Here is a 22571-nt window from a genome sequence, read left to right on the forward strand (position 1 = left end):
ACAATGAAGGACAAAATTCCATCTCCCATCTTAATTACCTGTTGCATCTGCAAATTAACCTTCTGTGATTCATGCACAAGGACACCCTCTGCACAGCATCATGCTGCAATTTTTTTCACCATTAAGTAATAGTCCTTTTTAGTGTTTTTCCCACCAAAATGGATGACTTCACATTTATTAACATTGTACTCCAACTGCTAGACTTTTGCCCACTCACATAAACTATCCATGTCCCTTTGCAACGTTTTGCAGTCCTCTGTACACTTTGCTCTAAAACTCACCTTAGTCTCATCTGCATTGACCCACTATATATGGTGCCCAACTCCAAATCATCTGTGTGAATTATGAATAATTGTGGTCCCAACACTGATCCCTGAGGCACACCACTAGTCACTGACTGCCAACCCAAAAAGCACTCATTTATCCCAACTCTTTGCTTCCTGTTAGTTATCCAATCTTCTATCCATGCTAATATATTGTCCTTAACATCATGCATCTTTATCTTATGCAGCAGCCTTTTGTGCGGCATCTTATCAAAGACCATTTCAAAATTGAGATACACCACATCTACTGGGTCCCCATTGTCCACCGTGCTTGTAATGTTTTCATTCAATTCCAGTAGAATTATCTCTGATACTGTACGGAAACACTTTTTCCATTGGATAAACGGATGCATTTAATTTGTTCAGAGGTCTGTTCTCAGTGGCAGCAGTGCATACAATTCTCAGGGACTCACCAAGGCCCCTTCAATAGCACCTTCTCGATCTGTGACTGTTATCACTTCAAAAGACAAGAGCAGCAGATGCATGAGAGGACCATCACATGCTAGTTCCCCCCAATACACAGCATCCTAACTTGGAACTATATCATTATCTTGGAGTCAAAGATCTGGAACTCCCTTCCTAACAGCACGACACCTATACTGTATCTGTTCAAGAAGAGGGCTCATCTCCATCCAACTGGGAAGAGGCTGTGAAAGCTGGCCTATACAACAATTATATGAATGAATAATTAAAAAGAAACACTACTATTATTCTGGAAATCTTGTAGGCAAGCTCTGAAGAGCACCTTCTGATCAATGCAAACAATTATACTACATCAGAATCATGTCAATGTCATCATCAATGATATGAGCTAGAGGTTGTATGCTTTTATTGTTTTGCTCTTTGCTTCATTGCTTACGTTTTTCTTGGGCATCATCATTCGGGTTTGAAAGAGGTCTAAAGGTTTGAAGGCTGCCACACTTTAAATCTGTTTGCAGGTCTAAACAGTCTTGTGATTGTATATAACCTTCAATTTAATGGAAAGGAATCCCTTGTGGTTTCTGAATGTTCTGTGTTAACCCAGGCAAGCATGGATTTCTGTATGTGTGTTATCCTGTGGCTGTGGAAAAGCACCTAAATAGGCAGAAAAAAGTACTGCATATTTTGACTGTGTATTACAGATAACCTTAACATCATTGCCAGCCCTGGCACACATCCCATCAATGACCTGGCATGTGTAGGCAGTTGATTCAGAGATCCTGGCTATGGTTCAAGCAGTAACATGGAAGGATTCAGAGTCAAAATTGTTGAGGGTGGTGGTCAATTTCACAGACACTGGTCATGTGTGGTGACCAGGTGCAACAAAAAAGCAAGTTTATTTCTGTGTGACCGCAAATGACATGGAAATCTGAGCCATTGGAGATACTATTGTTCTGAGAGGCACAGGCTGAGTATATCCTGTAACATAGAGTCGCTTATGAGCCCAATCCTTCAACTGTTCCCCTTTGCTGACCACATCAAGCTGTTGTAGCTGCTTGTGGATCATCTTGTTCCCCACTAAGGTTCAATCTCTGGCATGAAATGGCGCCACCCATTCTGATCTTGGTTATAGGGACCTTCAAATTGCAGAAATTTATCTGTTACCCCAAATTCACTCAACTGATCAATTCCTGGCAGATTGTAATAAAGCAGCGTGATTGCTGAGTATATATAACTATATGTCACAATCCACATGATTTGAAACCTGGGTGAATCTGGTCCAGAAATTTGCAGCTTTATGACAGAGAAGTAATATCAAAATATTTGACACTGCAACAGTGGCCCTAGTTTACTCTATTGCAGAATATTGCTCTGTTTTTTTTCAGCAATCACCACACAAGTTTCATGGACATACATATATGTTACCATGAAGACAGTGTCATGTACTCTGGTGAAGTGGATCCAAATGCTGTCGGATGTGTTCCCACTTGCCACTTAATGAGATGTCATTATGCTCTCATTCACAAAGTTTGAAATATTCACCATGAAAACATCAAAAATTCAGCAGCCATCTGGAAAACAGCAACTCACATTAATTCACTATTGAGATCAACAGAATCATGTTTGTAATTGTTACTTAAAATTAATTCAGTCAGGAAACATTTTTTAAAAAGGGTGTTTTATCACACAGTGCATCTGTTCCACCTTTGGATTTCAGGGATATCAGACCTAATTAGTTTTTTTGCATTTATGTTTATTAATACTAATAATTTTTCTTTTAAGAAACAAAAAAGAGTTCAGCAATAGTTAGAATGTGAAAAATTATGAATAGAGTATTGCAACACTTACAAACCTGTGTGATATGGGTCTAATGATGGGGTCTAGGGCCACGCCGTAGCTGATACTACTGCCCCACAGTGCAAGGGACCTGGGTTCAATTCCAGTATTGGATGACTGTCTGTGTGAATCATAGAATCCCTGCAAAGTGTATACAGGCTATTTAGCCCAATAAGTGCACATCAACCCTCTGAATAGTAACCCACCCAGGCCCTTCCCCTACCCTATTACTCTGCATTTACCCCTGAGTAACCTACACATCCCTGAACACTATGTGCAATTTAGCATGACCAATTCACCTAATCTGCATATTTCTGGATTGTGGGAGGAAACCCATGCAGACACGGGGAGAACATGCAAACTCTACACAGACAGTCGCCTGAGGCTGGAACTGAACCCGAGTCCCTGGCGCTATGAGACAGCAGCGTTAACCGCTAAGCCACCGTGCCACCTTTCAAAAATAAAACGTTTGCACATTCTCCGTGTGTCTGTATGGGTTCCTTCTAGGTGCTCTGCTTTTCTTGCATAGTCCAAAAATGTGCAGGTTAGCTGGATTGGCTATACTAGGGCGGCACAGTGGCTCAGTGGTTAGTACTGCTACCTTACAGTGCCAGGGACCTGGGTTTGATTCCAGCCTCGGCCGGCTGCCTGTGTAGACTTTGCACATTTTCCCTGTGTCTGCATGGATTCCCTCCGGGTGCTCTGGTTTCCTCCCACAATTCAAAGATGTGCAGGTGAGGTGAATTGGCCATGCTAAATCGCCAATAGTGTAAGGTACATTAGTCAGGGGCAAATATAGGGTAAGGGAATGGGTCTGGCTGGGTTATCCTTTGGAGAATCGATGTGGTCTTGTTGGGCCGAAGGGCCTGTTTCCATACTGTAGGGAATCTAAATTGCCCGTAGCATGCAGGGATATGCAGGCTAGGTGGGTTATCCATGGGAAATGTGGGGTTACAATAGGGTTGATGTCTGGGTCGGGTGCTCTTTGGAGGGTCAGTTTGGACTTGATAGGTTGAATGGCCTCTTGCCACACTGTAGGGATTCTATGATTATAGAATGGAAATTTTCATAGAACAGTACATTGTTATTCTGCTTAAAGCTATATAAATTAGGATTTTTTTTGGAATGCAAATGAATATGGGAAACAGGTGGTGGGAGGTTAATAATGTACTTTAACTTGTTTTCTGTACGATCCACGGCAATAGAACTTCAAGCATAAGACTGCAGAGCTCCTCCAGTTCTTGTTTGTGATACCCATCATAAACACAACATTCCCACCATTCTGTTCTTGTTTTCATTTTTCATGTTTAGGAGTGATAACTGTAGTTAAAATGAATTCTTGAAATCAGTTAGGGAAAGAAGCACTACATCCCATTCTTATCTATTACTGCATTCAACACTTAAAAAACCCATGTAAACTGGCAAATTGCTACCTCCAACTTATCGGCACTAAATTGAGCATAGCAGTGTACACCAGTAATGCTAATGTCATGTTGTTATGAACATTATAACTGATTCCCTGGGCCTACTTATTATGCAAGAGATAAAAATAGTCTCCTGCCCTGCACTTAAAGTCACTATTTAGCACAGTATCTCAGTGGTTAGCACTGCTGCCTCACAGCATTAGGGACCCGGGTTTAATTCCAACCTCGGGCAACTGTCTATGTGGAGTTTGCACATTCTCGCCGTGTCTGTGTAAGTTTCCTCTGGATGGTCTGGTTACCTCCCACAGTCCAAAAATGTGCAGTTAAGGTGGATTGGCCAGGTTAAATAGTGTCCCGGGTAAGCAGGTCAGGTGGATTGACAAAGATCTGTGGGCACATAGCAGGATGGTTGAAGGAGGTAGTGAGCTCTGGAGTGCAAGATTTGCTTCCAATTTTTCTCCCTCTTCCCCCTCATTCTACCTCATCACAAAGATGTTAGAACTCACAGTGTGATGTAACTTGATGGCCAACTTATCACCACTCTGGACAACTGGTGGAAAGCTCGACCATACTAATATAGCCAGTGCTACTGGTCTTCAAGGAGAGCATTGGAATATCTACAAAGCACTTTTTTTGCCATCTCCGGCTTCCAAAATTTGAGATTACAGTGTGGGAGAAATTATATTGCTAGAGTTTATCTGAATGCATCATTGCAGGAAAGAAATGTCTAACAACACACTGAGAGGGCAAAAACCAGTGGCAGCAGGTGGCTTACAGAAGGGTCCTCAACCCCATGAGGAGAAAATGCTTGATTTGGCCAGAGAAGAGGGTGATTGCTCAAGTGGGAACGCAGAGACCCCAAAAGGAAACCAACTGACTGAGCCTTATTGAGCTGCACTGCTCTCCCAGCAACACTGGTGTTAACTCATCCTTAACCAGCACAAGCTTTTATGGTTTTTACATAAATAATTCCCTCTCTTCATTTACACAGCACTATCAGCATTCAATGAACCTCTGCCAATAAGAGGCAGAGGCTTTAATCTAATCTTGGTGGGTACTCTTTCGAGATTAGGCTTGAAAACATAATCTGGTGACATAACCACTGACATATCTCTGCAGCGTGTCAAGGGAAAAGCACGCCGGGTCAGTGGCACAGCAGACTGCCAGAGGGCAGGTAACTGCCCCGCCACAAGCACAAGATGTTCCCATGGTCTTGGCCACTACTGACTGTGGAAGGATGCAGACAGGCACAGCAACAGGACGCAGGTTTGTCAGCGGCACTCAGCAAACTGAACCAAAGGATGGAGGAGTCCACAAACATTGTTAGCATCATACCTGGTTCCAGCATGTGTGTGTCTGGCTATCTCCATGGACAGGCTTACCACTGTCATAGAGACTCAGGTACAGCATACTCATTGTTTGCTAGATGTGAGCACAAGCATTCACTCCATTGCTGTCGTCAGTTGTGCTCAGCAGCAATGGTTAGGCAAAAGGGGGACAGGGGACTTTAACTCCATTTCAGGGTCCCTTTCTCTTCAGGAAACAGGCTGGTGCCAGAAAGCATCCATTGAGAAGAGCAGTCACACTTAGGCGATTCCCTTTGAAAATCTCCATCTCTCGTCATGCCAGTGATGCCAAACCCGCAAAATGGCAAGCTGAGGCAGGTGAGTTTGCATTCAGGCAGGACATTCTTAGCAAGCCTGGGCTCTTTATGCCCATAAATGGGTTTTCCAAGCCAACAGAGCCAACAACAGAGCAGGCTCCCTTCGCCCCAGCTTGAACTTCAGGACTTCACTTGGATGTAATGGACAGAAAGGAAGAATCCAACTTACTGTGCACATATAGGTTTTCCCAACATCCATTTTTGTCTTCACTCAGGAGAATGGAAAATTCCACCCATAGTCTTCCTTTGCCTGCTCTGTTATGGAGGATGTTTCAGATTGCACTTAGTCTGTCATCTTTCCTTAGCCTTATTGCTAAGGATGGCCCTATCAAGAGTAAATAACTCCCAACAGATAGATCACTGGAATGCATATGCCTCTCCGGTATATTCAGCTGGTGACCTGCAGAGATGACCCTCATTTAGTAATATCCGTTTAGGCCCTAACCTAAACCAATCATACAGCATGGTCAACCATCAAGATTAATACTGGTACCTAGGGAAAACATTGGAGGCGCTGGTCATTTGGAATATACAGCAGTCTATCAGAATTTGTGGAAACAAACACAGTTAAAATTTTAAGTCCATGATCCGCCCCTTAGATCAAGAAATGTGACAGGTTTCAAGCAAATGCAGGGTCAAAAGAGGGTACAGCTGGGGTGTGATATGGAGAACTAAAGGGAAATCCTGTAAGAGGATGGAATACCAGACTGTATGATCCAAATCTTATGACCATCATTAGAATTCAGGGATATAAAGCCAAAAAATGTGAGTGTAAACATTGAACATGGAACATAGAAAAGTACAGCGAGATGGATTCTCAGAACAGCTGGGAGCCTACCAGGGAGAAGGCAAATCTGGATCTGGTATTGTGCAACGAACCAGAGTTGATCAGGGACCTCGAAGTGAAGGAGCCATTAGGAAGTAGTGACCATAATACAATAAGCTTCAAACTATAATTTGAAAGGGAGAGGGTACAATCGGTAGTGACAATATTTCAGTTGAATAAAGGGAACTATGGAGCTATGAGGGAAGAGCTGGCCAAAGTTCAATGGCGCAATACCTTAGCAGGGATGACAGTGGAGGAACAATGGCGGATATTTCTGGGTATAATGCAGAAGATGCTGGATCAGTTCATTCCAAAAAGGAAGAAAGATCCTAGGAGGAGGCATGGGTGGCCGTGGCTGATGAGGGAAGTTAAGAAACATATAAAGTTAAAAGAGAAAAAGTATAACATAGCAAAGATAAGTGGGAAAATGGAAGACTGGGAAGCTTTTAAAGAACAACAAAGGATTACTAAGAAGGAAATACGCAGAGAAAAAATGAGGTACAAAGGTAAACTGGCCAAAAAAAAAGGAGAATAATAAAAGCTTTTTTAGGGAAAGGGAAAAAAATGGTTAAGACTAAAATCGGGCCCTTGAAGACAGAAACAGGGGAATATATTATGGGGAACAAAGAAATGGTAGAAGAGTTGAATTGGTACTTCAGATCTGTGTTCACTGAGGAAGACACAAGCAATCTCCCAGAGGTAACAGTGGCTGAAGGACCTGAACTGAAGGGAATTTATATTTGCCAGGAATTGGTGTTGGAGAGACTGTTAGGTCTGAAGGTTGATAAGTCCCCGGGGCCTGATGGTCTACATCCCAGGGTACTGAAGGAGATGGCTCGAGAAATCGTGGATGCGTTGGTGATTATTTTCCAGAGTTCGATAGATTCAGGATCAGTTCCTGTGGATTGGAGGGTGGCTAATGTTGTACCACTTTTTAAGAAAGGAGCGAGAGAGAAAGCAGGAAATTATAGACCAGTTAGTCTGACCTCAGTGGTGGGAAAGATGCTGGAGTCAATTATAAAGGATGAAATTACGACACATCTGGATAGCAGTAACAGGATAGGACAGAGTCAGCATGGATTTATGAAGGGGAAATCATGCTTGACTAATCTTCTGGAATTTTTTGAGGATGTAACTCTGAAGATGGACAAGGGAGATCCAGTGGATGTAATGTACCTGGACTTTCAGAAAGTCTTTGATAAAGTCCCACATAGGAGGTTAGTGAGCAACATTAGGACGCATGGTATTGGGGGCAAGGTACTGACTTGGATTGAAAGGTGGTTGGCTGATAGGAAACAAAGAGTAGTGATAAACGGCTCCCTTTCGGAATGGCAGGCAGTGACCAGTGGGGTACCACAGGGATCAGAGCTGGGACTGCAGTTTTTTGCAATATATATTAATGATATAGAAGATGGTATTAATAGTAACATTAGCAAGTTTGCTGATGATACTAAGCTGGGTGGCAGGGTGAAATGTGAGGAGGATGTTAGGAGATTACAAGGTGACCTGAACAGGTTAGGTGAGTGGACAGATGCATGGCAGATGCAGTTTAATGTGGATAAATGTATGGTTATCCACTTTGGTGGCAAGAACTGGAAGGCAGATTACTACCTAAATGGAGTCAAGTTAGGTAAAGGGGCAGTACAGAGAGATCTAGGTGTCCTTGTATACCAGTCAATGAAGGCAAGCATTCATGTACAGCAGCTAGTGAAGAAGGCTAATAGCATGCTGGCCTTCATAACAAGAGGGATTGAGTATAGAAGCAAAGAGATTCTTTTGCAGCTGTACAGGGCCCTGGTAAGACTGCACCTGGAATATTGTGTGCATTCTAGTCTCCAAATTTGAGGAAAGACTTTCTGGCTATTGAGGGAGTGCAGCATAGGTTCATGAGGTCAATTCCTGGAATGGCGGGACTATCTTATGTTGAAAGATTGGAGTGACTGGGCTTGTATATCCTTGAGTTTAGAAGACTGCGAGGGGATCTGATTGAGACATATAAGACTATTAAAGGATTGGACACTCTGGAGGCAGGAAACATGTTTCCGCTGATGGGTGAGTCCCGAACCAGAGGCCATTGCTTAAAAATAAGGGGTAGGCCATTTAGGACAGAGATGAGGAGAAACTTCTTCACCCAGAGAGTGGTGGCTGTGTGGAATGCTCTGCCTCAGAGGGCAGTGGAGGTCCAGTCTCTGGATTCGTTTGAGAAAGAGTTGGATAGAGCTCTCAAGGATAGTGGAATCAAGGGTTATGGAGATAAGGCAGGAACAGGATACTGATTGAGGATGATCAGCCATGATCATATTGAATGGTGGTACAGGCTCGAAGGGCAGAATGACCTACTCCTGCACCTATTGTCTATTGTCTATATTGTCTATTAACAGACATTTCGGCCCACGATGTTATGCTGAGGATTATTCCTAATCTAAAATAAAATAACCTAATCTATGCACCCCTCAAGTCACTGCTATCCATGTGCATGTCCAGCAATTGCTTAAATGTCCCTAATGACTCTGCTTCCACCACCACCACTGGCAATGCATTCCATGCATTCATAACACTCTGCGTAAAGAACCTACCTCTGATGTCTCCCCTATACCTTCCTCCTAATATCTTAAAACTATGACCCCCCATCCCAGTCAATCCTGCCCTGGGTAAAAGTCTTTGGCTATTGACTCTATCCAAGCCTCTCATTACCTTGTATACCTCGATCAGGTCACCTCTCTTCCTCTTTCTCTCCAGAGAGAAAAGTCCGAGCTTACTCAACCTCTGTTCATAAGACAAGCCCTCCGGTCCAGGCAGCATCCTGGTAAACCTTTTTTGAACCATCTCCAAAGCCTCCGTATCTTTCCTATAGTAGGGCAACCAGAACTGGATACAATATTCCAAGTGTGGACTTAATGGGATCTTGTAGAGCTGCAGCCAAACCTCGCAACTCTTAAACTTAATCCCCCTTTTTAATGAAAGACAAAGCACCATATGCTTTTTTTAACAACCCTATCGACTTGGTTGGCAACTTTGAGGGATCTATGCACTTGGACATCAAGATCCCTCTGTTCTTCCACACTGCCAAGATTCCTGTCTTTAATCCTATATTCAGCACTCAATTTGATCTTCCAAAATGCATTACTTCACATTTATCCAGTTTGAACTCCATCTGTCATTTCTTAGCCCAGCTCTGCATCCTGTTTATATCACACTGCAGCCTGCAATAGCCCTCGATATTATCAATGGCACCTCCAACCTTTGTGTCATCGGCAAATTTATGAACCCACCCCTCAACCTCCTCATCCAAGTCATTTATAGAAACTACAAAGAGCAGAGGCCCAAGAACAGAGCCCTGCAGGACACCACTCACCACTGACCTCCAGGCAGAATATTTTCCATCTATAACCACTTCCTGCTTTCTGTCAGCCAACCAATTCCGAATCCAGACAGCCAAATCTCCATGTATCCCAAACCTCCTGACTTTGTGAATGAGCCTAACATGGGGAACCTTTTCAAATGCCTTGCTGAAGTCCATATACGCCACATGCACTGCTCGACCTTCATCGGCCTGTCTCATCACCTCCTCAAAGAACTCAATAATATTTGTGAGGTATGATCTGCCCCTCACAAAGCCATGCTGACTGCCTTTAATCACACTATTCTTTTCCAAATAGTCATAAATCCTATTCTTCAGAAATCTTTCCAAAACCTTGCTGACTACAGACGTAAGACTGACTGGTCTGTAATTGCCAGGAATTTCCCTACTACCCTTCTTGAAGAGAGGAACAACATTCACCTCCTTCCAATCCTCCGGTATGACTCCCGTGGAGAGTGAGGAAGCAAAGATCTTCACCAGTGGCTTAGCAAATTCCTTTCTCGCTTCCTGGAGCAACCTAGGATAAATCTGGTCTGGCCCTGGGAACATATCAATCTTAATGTTTGCCAAAATTTCTAGCGCCTCAACTTCATCAATCCTGATCTGTTCAAGCCTGTTTTCCATCTCCTCAAAGTTCTTATTCACAACAAGGTCCCTTTTCTTAGTGAAAACTAAAGCAAATTTTCATTTAGGGCTTTCCCTATCTGCTCAGGCTCCACATACAAGTTCCCTATGCTATCCCTGACCAGCCCTACCTTCTCCCTGATCATTCTCTTATTCCTCATGTATAAATAAAGTGCCTTTTGGTTCTCCCTAATCCTTCCTGCCAAGCCTTTATCGTGCCCCCGCCTGGCTCTCCTCAGTCCATTTCTGAGCTCCTTTTGAGTCAGCCTGTTATCCTGTAAAGATGATGTAGAGGAGCCAATGTTAGACTGGGGTGGACAAAGTTCAAAATCACACTGTTCTAGTTTACAGTCCAACAGGTTTATTTAGAAGCACTAGCTTTCAGAGCACTGTTGCTTAATCAGGTAGCTGATGGACTATAAACCTGGTGTTGAGTCATTTTTAACAGTACAAACCTACAAAGCTCAGACTTTACAATAGGCTAGTCATTCTCCAGAGAATTACTGCACTCAAGACAGAAAAAGAAGACTTTACAATACATGCCTCCAACAGAAGCAAAGTTAAAAAAAATGTGTGAATGAAGATGGACTGTAAGTTTTGTGCACTGCCATCTATAGATAGTGTGGTTTAGTGGGAACATCATCAAAATACTGAAAATATGAAGTGCTAGAATTAAAATAAAGCAAACATATTGAAGGGCACTGGGAGCAAAGGACCAGAGAATGTTCAGTTAAAATATTGAGCACCAAACTTAGAGTAAGATAGTGGCACTATTTACTCAAACCTTGGTGAGTGGAGGAGCAGAGCTGAAACATTAAGAGGACTAAATCTGTCAGCGAAGGAAAAGGATACATGGATCACAATGCAATATTAATTGACCAGAGTGATGCTGCCTGTCCACTTCATTGATTGCTGCATGCAGTTAACAGTAAAAACGCTGCTAAATGGGTAGATGCATCAATGGACGCCATATTTGTAACATCGTATCATCATTTGAAGCTGACCCACACTGTTAAAAAGGGACGTGTACTGCAACTGGACTAAGGTAAAAAGGTAAAGTTGCAGTAGTCCTACTGGAAAATAGGGCTGGTCCCTCATTAGAGATAGGCGACTGGTGATGGTTTAACCTGAGGGTCACCATGCCTCAGGCGAAGGGAGAGGTTGTGATGGAGAGTCCTTGATGGTAGCCATAGCCAGTGCAGGACTGAACCCATGCTGTTGATATTACCCATAAGGACAGATAATTTTCCAGGAGTGAATGTAACTTGAGAATCATGAAAACTAGAATAACTTAAGAGAGATTGGCTTCAAGCACTTTGGATATTGTGCTAGGGTTCTGAGTGGAGAAAATGGAAAGTAGATATCCTGTGTCCAAAGAGGACAATAGCCCTCCAGCTATACAGTCAAAAGGTAGGGGGAGGATATAGCGATGGAGGTCAAGGTCCAAGGACCATGATGCAGAGCTATAAGAAATTCAACCATCTTACATAAATGGTCAAGGTCAGTGAATGTACCTTCGAAAACACCACCAATCTTACTCACTGTCCAATTCATCACAGACCCATTACTCACCTACTGACAATCTCAGTCAAGTCTTATACCTAATGCTCATATGCTTTAACTCACCCCCAAGCACTGTAGAACATCTCACAGCTAGCAAAACTTGCCAACTATTCCACATTGTCAACCATATTAAGTTTGTGCAAATTTTACTGACACATTTCCCTGTGAGTAAGGTGGTGCATAGCCAGAGGCAGCTGATGTTACCCAGAGGCTCAGAGATACCCCTGCGCCTTCTAACCCCCCCATGACACTGCGAGCCATTATTAGAAAACCCACTGCTGTTACCGTGGCTGGGCTAAATCCATCAAAGCTGACAGAATTCACACACTCGCATCCCATTTCCCCCACATCCCACACTGTCTTCGGATTTACAGGCAACAGATGCTGTTAATTTACAGCCCCACTTCCATTACCTCCACAATGCCTGCACTACAACATCATGCTAACTTCTTTTCCTTTCAGATACCCAGTGAATTATGTAAGAAGTAATAGAAGAAGCAAGAGAATTGATTAAAAAAAACACAATTCTTTTTAATTCATTCATGGAATGTGGGTGTTACTGGCAAGATCAGCATTTGTTGCTCATCCCTAATGGCACTTGAATTGAGTGGCTTGTTAGGCCATCTCAGATAGCAGTAAAGAACTGGCCACATTGCTAAGGGTCTGGAGTTATCTGTAGATCAGACAGGGATGTCAGATTTCCTTCCTTAAAGGACATTAGTAAACCAGAAATGTATGACAATAGTCAATGATAGTTGTCATGGTCACCAATACTGAGGCTAGCTTTCTGTTCCAGATTTTAAAGTGCATTTTCAATTCCACCAGCTGTCATGCTGAGATCCAAACCCATATCCCCGAACATTAACCTGGGTCTCTGGTTTATAATTCCAGTGTATATATGTATATATAAGATATATCTATTTACATATATCAAGATATCTACTATCTCTCTCCATAGATTCTATTTTTAGAATAAAGAGGTAATTTCATTTTATAAGTAAATATTATAATAGATCTGAATAGTCAAGGATTTCCTGAATCTATTATCACCTAATTGATAATTTCATCACATTTAGCTTTGGCATGTGAAATTGCCAATGAATACAGCAGCGTTTTAATTATTTTGGTTTTCTCAAGTTTACATAAAATTATATGGGGGAAATGTTAGGGTGGTGCATGATATCTATGTTGAACATTAACATTAACAGTGCATATTACGAATTGACAATCAGTTTTATACTCGGCTCAATATTCTTTTGCAATAAAGTAAATCAAAAAGTAATTGGTTGAAGCGGAAAACAGCAGCTGCTAGTTTGGTATTGCCCATTTTGTGCTTTGATCCAAGACCCCTCTGCAGGCCTAAAGGTAAGATTAGAGGAAAGAGCCAGCACCCGTTATAGATAATGCAATGTGCTAGCTAACCAAAACAAAACCAATTTACAGGCATAACAGCAGATGGAGAGGATTGTTGTACAAACTATCATTTGTTGTTTGATTGAAGCAAACATCAAAAGTCACCAAGCGGTCAAATGATTCAGTCAGCGGAGCTTTGAATACAGTTTGAAATAAGCTCCCACTGCCTTTTTAAAAAAAATTCTATTCTAATTTAGGCATTCTGTAACTTTGTGTTGATCATTGGTAGTTCATGTGAAAAAAGAATTTTCTCTTTTCACCGATTGACACCAGTAATGGTTTGAGGGCAAGTTAGAGTTTGTTTTTCATTTTCATTTTCACATGATACCACTTGACCGATGGCATCTGAAGATAAAACATAATTTTCTTGGCCAACAAACCAAATTAACATAATTCTTCAGTCTGTTAAACAAAGAATAATTATCCTGGTATGATCCTAAAATAATAATCTCAATTAACATAATAAACTTGGTCAATGAGTCTGGAATGGTTAATAATTGCTTCCTGAATCATGACAACAAATTATACTCCAGCATTTTTTCCTCTGTGATGCATACAACTGTGACTTTATTAGGAGTGGGTATAGTGAGTTTTTACAGCTTTTGCCATTTGCTGTACTGCATTGCCTCCATTGACAGGAGGTTAACAATACAATGTGAAAAGTTTGTATCAGCGATCTTCATTATACATGGGAATGAGAATTTGTAATGGGAGAAACCTGACTAGAAGTGCACAATGATATAAGACTTTTAATATTTTGGTCCAATAGACCATAAGAAATAGGAGCAGAATTAGACCATTCGGCCTATCAGATCTACTCCACCATTCGATTATTGCTGATATGTTTCTCAACCTCATTCTCCCCCTTCTCCTTCCAACCCTTGATTCCCTTACAAACCTAGAACCTATCTATCTCTGTCTTACATATACTCAATGACTTGGCCTGCACAATCTTCTGTGGCAATGACTTCCACAGATTCACTATTCTCTGGCTGATAAAAATTCCTCCTCATCTCAGTTATCCCTTCACTCTGAGGCTGTGCCTCACATCCTAGTCTCTCCTACTAGTGGAAACATCTTCTCCATGTCCACTCTATCCAGGTCTCTCAGTATTCTGTAAACTTTAATCAGACCACCCCCCCTCCCACCACACCCCCCACCCCAATCCTTCTAAACTCCCAAAAAGTATGAAACTAAATATGATTCTGAACCACATAGCAATATGTTAGGTCAGATTGACAAAGGCTTAGTCAAAGACATGTCTGCATATGCAGCATTTTCACAGTTTCAGCCACATTCCAGCTCCAGGGTTTGTATACTGTACACCACACCTTGCACCCTAATCCCCCAAATTTTGTTTCACACTATGATCCGTTCAACAATTCTGGTTTCCAATATCAACACATTCTGACTCCACACTCAGTTGTGGTCCTGCATTTCTCAAATCTATTTGCGTTTAAGGCTATCACATCTTCTCAGCTTTCTTAGTTGCAAAATTATTAAAGATTTATCTATCTTATGTGGCCTGGGCAAAGACACTGATCTTTTCTTTCCGAAATCCAGACCCAACTTATTGTGCATTTAATGCACTTTAAAAATCTCCTAGAGGAAACACTATGCAAATTCTTCTCAATCTTCAAATGTAATCAAGTAAAACTGCAGGAAAGTCATTTATCTCCACAGCTTTACTATCTAACTATAGCCCATTAGACTTCCAGCACTGATTAAGACAAATGTAATAAGGACAGAACCATTATAGTAAGCCCAATATTTGCTTTTCTGCATTTGAGTGAACCTGTACATGAAGCGAGTAGATACTTTTAAATAAATAAATACATTCACCAGTGGCCTTCCATGTGATTCTCATCATAGATCACAGCCTGAAGTATCCCGTTAAACTGTCTTTCTGTAGTTGCTTTTCTCTTCGGTTCCTACTTCAACAATTCCCGAAGACAAGGTGGATAATCTGGTAACAGAATTTCCAATAGCATTCTCTGCCTTGCAGTGAAATGAAATAAATAAATAATGCCTTGTAATTACATTAAGTAAAACCAATGTGTGAGGTGCTCAGTCATGCCTGTCAATTGGTGACTTGGAGAAGGTTATTACAACTATTTATCTTCCAACAAAATGTGTTGCTAAGACAGAGAAACATTTTTCTTCTACACCCATGTATGAGTTTTTTTCCCTCTGTCTAAATTTAAAGCTGCACTGCCCCATAAATCATGTTTTCAGTTTTGAGTTAAGAATTAAAAGTTCACTTGAATGTTTGTGGCAGATGTTTGCCTCAACATGCAACAATTGTCCCAGTGACAAACAGAAGTGGAGTGGATATAGATAAGGTTTAATTTTTCTTCTAATATCTTTTGCTTGATTTCTATATAATTAGCAAAAAAAAACTGGCATGTGTATCTGTGTACGTCTTACAGTATAGTGCACAGGAACTGTTTTTGTCAGGATTACAATTTTCTAAGATAGCCTTGTTCTCAGTTGTGGTTCTGTGCTGTATGCTCAAATATGGTATAATAATCCTCTAGTTCATACTGTCAGTTGGGGATAAACAAATACACCAATAAAACCATAATTATACAAAAAGTATAATTGTTTTGTTTCTTTCCACATGACCAATTTGATCAAAACTCATGGAATCTGAGTGTTAGACATATCAATTAGTGGTGATATATATTTGATTTTAATGTTGTTTTCACATCCTCGTCACAAAGTTCCTTGAAGCTAACTAGAATTGGAATTCTGACATTCAAAGCATCAAGTTACAATATGGCTAAATCTTGTACTTTTTTGGGTAAGTGACAGTTCCATCAAGTTTTATTGGCGGGTTTACCATGGGGCGTAAAGAAATTTCTTCCCATATCTTAGCAAACTCATCTCATAAGCTACTTACATCACCTCTGTGATGTTCCTCCCATCTGATTCTAGCCCTGTTCTTACACCTGATGATTCCAGAAGAACACTACATGCAATGGTTATCCGCCAAAAGATTAGTTTCCTTGGTGCTCATGCCATATTTAAAAGCTCTCACCACCCAACGAAACAGTCCAAGCCACGAACTTTGCATGATCACTGTCTACTTACTTGCCCAGGATCTCTTACCACCTTTCCCTTACCTGATACAGTCCATACACGATTCACCATGAATCGATGGCTATAGTGAGAGGTTGCTGCCACTTGTGGAAACAGGATGAACATGTGTATGGTGTAGAGTGGGTTCTGCTGCAAAGAGCCTCTCAATATCAGTTACTGTGGGCCCTGGAATGCAGCTCCATCTCATCATGCAAGTGGTTCGGAGAGGGACTGTGAACATTCTGAGGGGAGAGCAAATGTTGGAAGCCAATGTCCATGGGTGAGGGTTACATGTAGCTGCTGCCCATGGATCATGCCCTGAGATTCTGTTCTGTGATTGGTAGTTGGGGTAGATGTCGGAGCGGCCCTCTGCTGTTCATGGTGTTAGCTAGTGGTCCGACCATGCGGAGGCCCCTTATGTTGGTCTGCTGCAGACAGCGTTTGGAGAGAGAATGTGATGTTTGTCTTTTCAACTTTGTTTCTTGTGCTTTTCTGATCATTTCTCTGTTCTGTAACTAAGGATTCTATGTCGGTACCTTTGAACTTAAGATAACGCTGTAAATGATGACTTATAAACTTAGCACCATATTCATTTGAGTACATGTGACAATAAAGCTAATTCAATTCAATTCAATTCAATTCAAGCAATTTCTCAGGGGTGGCACAGTGGCTAGCACTATTGCCTCACAGCACCAGGGAGCTGAGTTCAATTCCAGTCTTGGGCAACTGTCTGTGTTGATTTTGCACATTGTCTCCATGGGTTTCCCCCATGGGATAATTTCCGGGTACTCCAGTTTCCTCCCGCAGTCCAAAGATTGTAGGTTAGGTGGACTAACCATGCTAAGTGCATAGTGTCCAGCAATGTGTAGGCTAGGTGCGTGACCTATGGGAAATGCTCCACATAAGTTTTCTTGCTTACTACAACTAGCCTTATACTGCTCAAATCACAAACTCAAGTATGGGTCAATTAGGGAGAAACACAGGGCATTTTTTAAAGTAAAATCCTAATTGCCGGTGTTCTTTGGAGAGGTAACAGAGATGATTGAGAGGGTAATGCTGTTGATGTGCTCTAAATGGACTGTGATAGGGTTAGGGTAGGACTGTATCAAGACACCTTTGATAAATGCTGCATACCAGATTATTGAGAAAAGTTATAGCTCATGGAACAAGTGGGGACAGAAGCAATATGAGTACAAACCCAGCTCAGTCATATGAATCAGAGTGTTAATGTACATTTTGTTCAGGCTGCAGGAAGATTTGTATTACAGTTCCCCTCCCACACACACACCCCCTCAAGACTCCAAGGTTTCCCAGAATGGATTGGCAATATTATTTTGCTTTTCACAGGGATTTAATGCAATGCTATAATTCTTTACACTGTTGTATAACAGTGCTGTCATTTCTCAAAGGGATTTCCAATTATGTTCTGTTTTCCGGGAGGAGTTTGCTGTAATGCTCTTATCCCAAGCAGTAGTCTGTCCTTAGACTCATGTTTCTTGCAAGAATTGAAGTTAGTTCTCTGCTTCCTTGCAAAATAATTTGTCAGACTAATTTCATTTCTTCTCCAAAGTAAGTGGGCTGAAATGTATTTCCAATTGCCATCCAGTTTGGGTCATTCTAAAGTATTAAAAGTAATTGCATAGGTCTGGAAGGCTGGCCACATCAAGGATAGTCGAGCAGAATTCACCTTATTGCTCCATTCCCTTAACCATTTACTTGGTTCTCCCTGTTGCCGTTTAACTGGTGGCAAACGTAATCAACAGTCATTCCCTTTTCAGTATGTAACTTCTGCCCCCAAACCTGATCTACATTAAAACAACTATTACAACTGTAGGAGCGGGAATAAAACAGATGGATATCAAATTGAAGCTGCTGCTTTGTTTTTTGATGCTGACATTTGTCTCTCTGATTAGGATGTCCTGACAAAGTATTTTTTTGCCGGACGTGGTCAGCAATTCGAACAGGAATACCAATCATCAAGGTTATATTGAAGAAACACTTTTCAACAAAGTTTATCCAGAATCTGTTGGCAACAGTTGTCCAAAAAATTGATCTAACATTCAAAATGGCAATGGTTTTTTAAGGCTGGAGTTGTAAGGATGTTGTCTGTTCTTTATTTTACTTCATTATTCTTGTAGGTAAACTTCTCTGTTTTCTGTGAGTATAATTTCCCCTAATAATTCCATGACTTAGAAAACTTTCCACATAGAAGTCTCTCTCCTGGCACATGAACATATCTGTCTAGCATTATGAATTAACAGCTACATAAAATATAAATTATATCAAGATGGCGGCAAGATAAGCAGCATTCAGGCTTCTGCGCCCATCTGCTCCAGACCAGCTGCTTCCTCCCTTCGCTTCTTGCCTTTTCGTCTTCTTCCCTTTTCTTTTCTTTTTCTTCATTTTCTTCCTGTCCATGGCAGTGGAGATGGTGACATTGTGACGGAGGGTGGTCAGACCGTGACTCTTGGCAAGGAGGTGGCCTGGCTTGGCAACGGAGCCAAGGACTCCTGGATGCGATAGATCCAAAGTGAGGACTCCAGGCACATCGAGGCGGTGGTGGCAACGGAGCTGTGGCAAGTTTGGATTCGGCACGAGACCCGGTGTTGGCAGCGGTATAGGCAAGATGGGCCTGGAGCTGGCGCCTGATGAGTGGCCACTCTGACATTGGTGATTTTGGCACAGGTGGGAAAGGGGTGGTGGTACAAGTTTTGTTGGTCAGCCAGCTCAGGACTTATGCTGGAGGTGACAGAACAAAGATGGACTCTCTTTTGGCTATATCTTTCATTTCATTCTTAAACTATTCAAAATGGTGCCCGATTGTTGCGACAGTTGAAGTTTTTCACTGTATTTTGCTGTGTTGTTCATTGTAGAGTAAAAGTGAAAATGAATCTTCATTCATCATTCCTTCAAGTTAGGCTTAATTTTCTTGGCACTAGGGTGGTTGCCTTTGAGGTGGGTCTATGAAAAAAATCGCACTCAGTCCTTGTGCTGGAAATGATAGAATCATACAATACATTGGCGGCCCTTCAGACCAGCACAGTGCACTGCCAAATATATGCTATTACCCACAACAGTCCCAACATCCCGCACGGGATCCAAAGCCTTGAATGTTTTGACACTTTAACTTATAGTCAAGAACTTCTTAAAGTTTGTGTGGTTTCCTTCCTCAATGACTCTCCCAGGCAGTACATTCCAGACCCTCCATCACCCTTTGGATGAAAATGCCTTTCCTCAAAATCTTTCTAATCTCTCCTCATATTCCGTTTAAAATTGTGCCGCATGTTGGTTTCTAGCTGGAAAGCTTTATGTAAAAAAAATGATTTTTAGTCTACTGGTTGAAACTGGCACTTTTTAAAAACAGACTATGTAAACACAGAGACCAAGGGCGACTTAAGGTCATAGCCAAGGGTGGCTACCTCAATTTGCATTACTATACCTTCATGTTTGCAAATTCCAAGAAAGACAATGATCTTGGGGCAATATTAGGAACCATTATCAGCTGTCAAATTAACTAAGAATTAAAGCAAAGATCTAAGGCACTCAATTGTTGGAGGTAAATCATCAAGTCTAATCATGTAGACAATGGGATTGTGGCTAAGACAGATTCTAAAACATGATCTGATCAACTTTACCTTAGAGTATACGATCATTACCCTATTTGGTTTCCCTGAGCAGTTGAAACAAAAACGTAATGTGACATACCATGCTGTTGTACAGCTAGACATGTAACACTTTGCAGCATCAAAGATGAGCAGCTGAGATACTGAGAGAGATCTCATTGGGATCCTTCCTACCTCCTTCTCTCTCTAACCTTCCTGCTAAGCTTTGAATCCTGTTTGCTCACCATAACCATCAGGAGGGCTGTAGATGCAAACATACTTTTGATAATAATTCACCCTAGTACTACCATCTCTGGAACAAGAGTAGATGCCTTTTGCTTGACACCAGAAGCATCAGGGCAACCAATGTCTCAAAGCACCATTTACAGGCTGATACAGCCATGTCCCCAAATTAGAGTCGCCTTTCATCCTTTATGGACTCAGACCCCTGGCCAACATACCTATCCCCACCTGTGCTTCAATGTTACTTAAGGGTGGCATGGTGGCTCAGTGGTTTGTGCTGCTGCCTCACAGCTCAAAGGACCTCCACTTAATTCCAGCCTCAGGTGACTGTCAATGTGAAGTTTGCACATTCTCGCTGTGTCTGCATGGGTTTCCTCTGGGTGCTCCAGTTTCCTCCCACAGTCCAAAGATGTGCAGGTTAGGTGAATTGGCTGTGCTAAATTGCCCATAATGTTCACGGCTGTGTAGATGCATTAGTCAGGGGTAAATATAGAGTAGGGGGAATGTGTGTGGGTGGGTTACTCTGCAAGGGATTGGTGATGACTCCTTAGGCGAAAGGGCCTGTTCCCACACTGTAGGGATTCTATGATTATAATGTGTGTGTGAGAAAACCAGGGCATATTTTGTTTTTTCACTCATCCAATTGTCTATTTTGTTATGATTGCAGCAGGTTAACAGTTAAATATTCACTAAAGTAGCAAGTACATTCTTTTTTGCGACAAACTATAAAGAAAAGTAAGAAATGGTAGCCAATTAGCCCCTCTTCACTTGATCAGAAGACAACGGTGGGGGAGGCTACAGATAGCTGCCCTCAGATTGAAGGGAATAAACCTAAAAAGTGAATTAAAGAGCCTATTAAGAGCAATTTCAAGGCTACTGGCATTTTCCAGTGATGGTGCTGACCGTCCACTTCTTATTGCCCATGGCCAAGTGAGAGATTTGCAGGTTGTGTGAATTGACCATGTTAAATTACCCATAGTGTTCAGGAATGTGTATGTTAGATGTATCAGTCAGGGGATATAATAGGGTAGGGGAATGGGTTGGAGTGGATTTGTTGGGTCAAGCGGTTAGTTTCCACACTGTCGGGATTCTATGATGATTAACTTTGCTTTCTCTCAAGAGATGCTGCCTAGCCTCTTGAGGTTATCCAACAATTTCTGATTTTGTTTCTGATTTCCAGCATTCACCGTTCTTTAGTTTTTATTGTTTGTTTTCTACATTTGGCTTGACATGCTATTGGATTTATGGATGGAATGGGTATGACCTAGATTCTTCTGTGTAATGCTTCAATTGCTGATGCTTTTCCCTCTCCTGGAGGAACTGAACAGATCTATCAGCTGCTGGGCAGAGATGTCAAGCTAATTGCATAGAGAGAACTTGATTTTATTCATCACTGAAAGTTACCACAGACTTGACTTTCTTTGTGACTGAACCCTTCATTCTGACCGTTATCTTAATCAGGCAGTAATCAACCTTCTTTGTTCAAAGAAGATTATTTGGGCAACTGGGCATTTGATTTCCTTCTCAATCCAAAGCTAAATAAACATAGGATGCGATTGAATTCTGCAGACGTTCGCATACTCAAGGAAGAACTGAAAGGAATACCAATGATATTTAGAGCCCTATATCCCAACTCCCTCATTGAAAAAGTTTTCACTTCATTACTGTATAGGTGGTATTTGATGTCAATCACTTTATCTTGCACATTAATATCCACTATCCAAGAGGTTGTCGTGATGCGTTCATCTTTTATTCATTGAAAACTCAAGGCTATAAATTGTTCTCTTTCCCTTATCTTGACATGATGCATTTTGCAATGACTTTTAACTAGTGTATGCATAGCAGCCCTTCAAATCAGCCTTTATTTTGTGGCAACGCCCTGAGATGCACTCCATCTTACAATCAGTTGCTCCAAACATTTTATATCCTGACTTGTGCTGATTTTATTTAGATTTGAGGGATTGCACATTGCCAGAGATGCAATATTGTACCTGTATATTTCACGAATGGGATATTTAAGCTTCCTTTAGAACATGGATTGGTTATGTTTATTGCAAATTTTCACCTGGTTTACTACATGCCAACATCTACCCAGACAAAAAAAAGATCATTTTTAATTGTTGTAATTGTAGGCATAAGTGAACCCAAGAGTATGGTATCAGAGTTGGTGCTTAGCAATTGTGTTCTGGTTG

This window comes from Chiloscyllium punctatum, chromosome 37 (assembly GCF_047496795.1).
Source record: "Chiloscyllium punctatum isolate Juve2018m chromosome 37, sChiPun1.3, whole genome shotgun sequence".
Taxonomy (NCBI): Eukaryota; Metazoa; Chordata; class Chondrichthyes; order Orectolobiformes; family Hemiscylliidae; genus Chiloscyllium; species Chiloscyllium punctatum.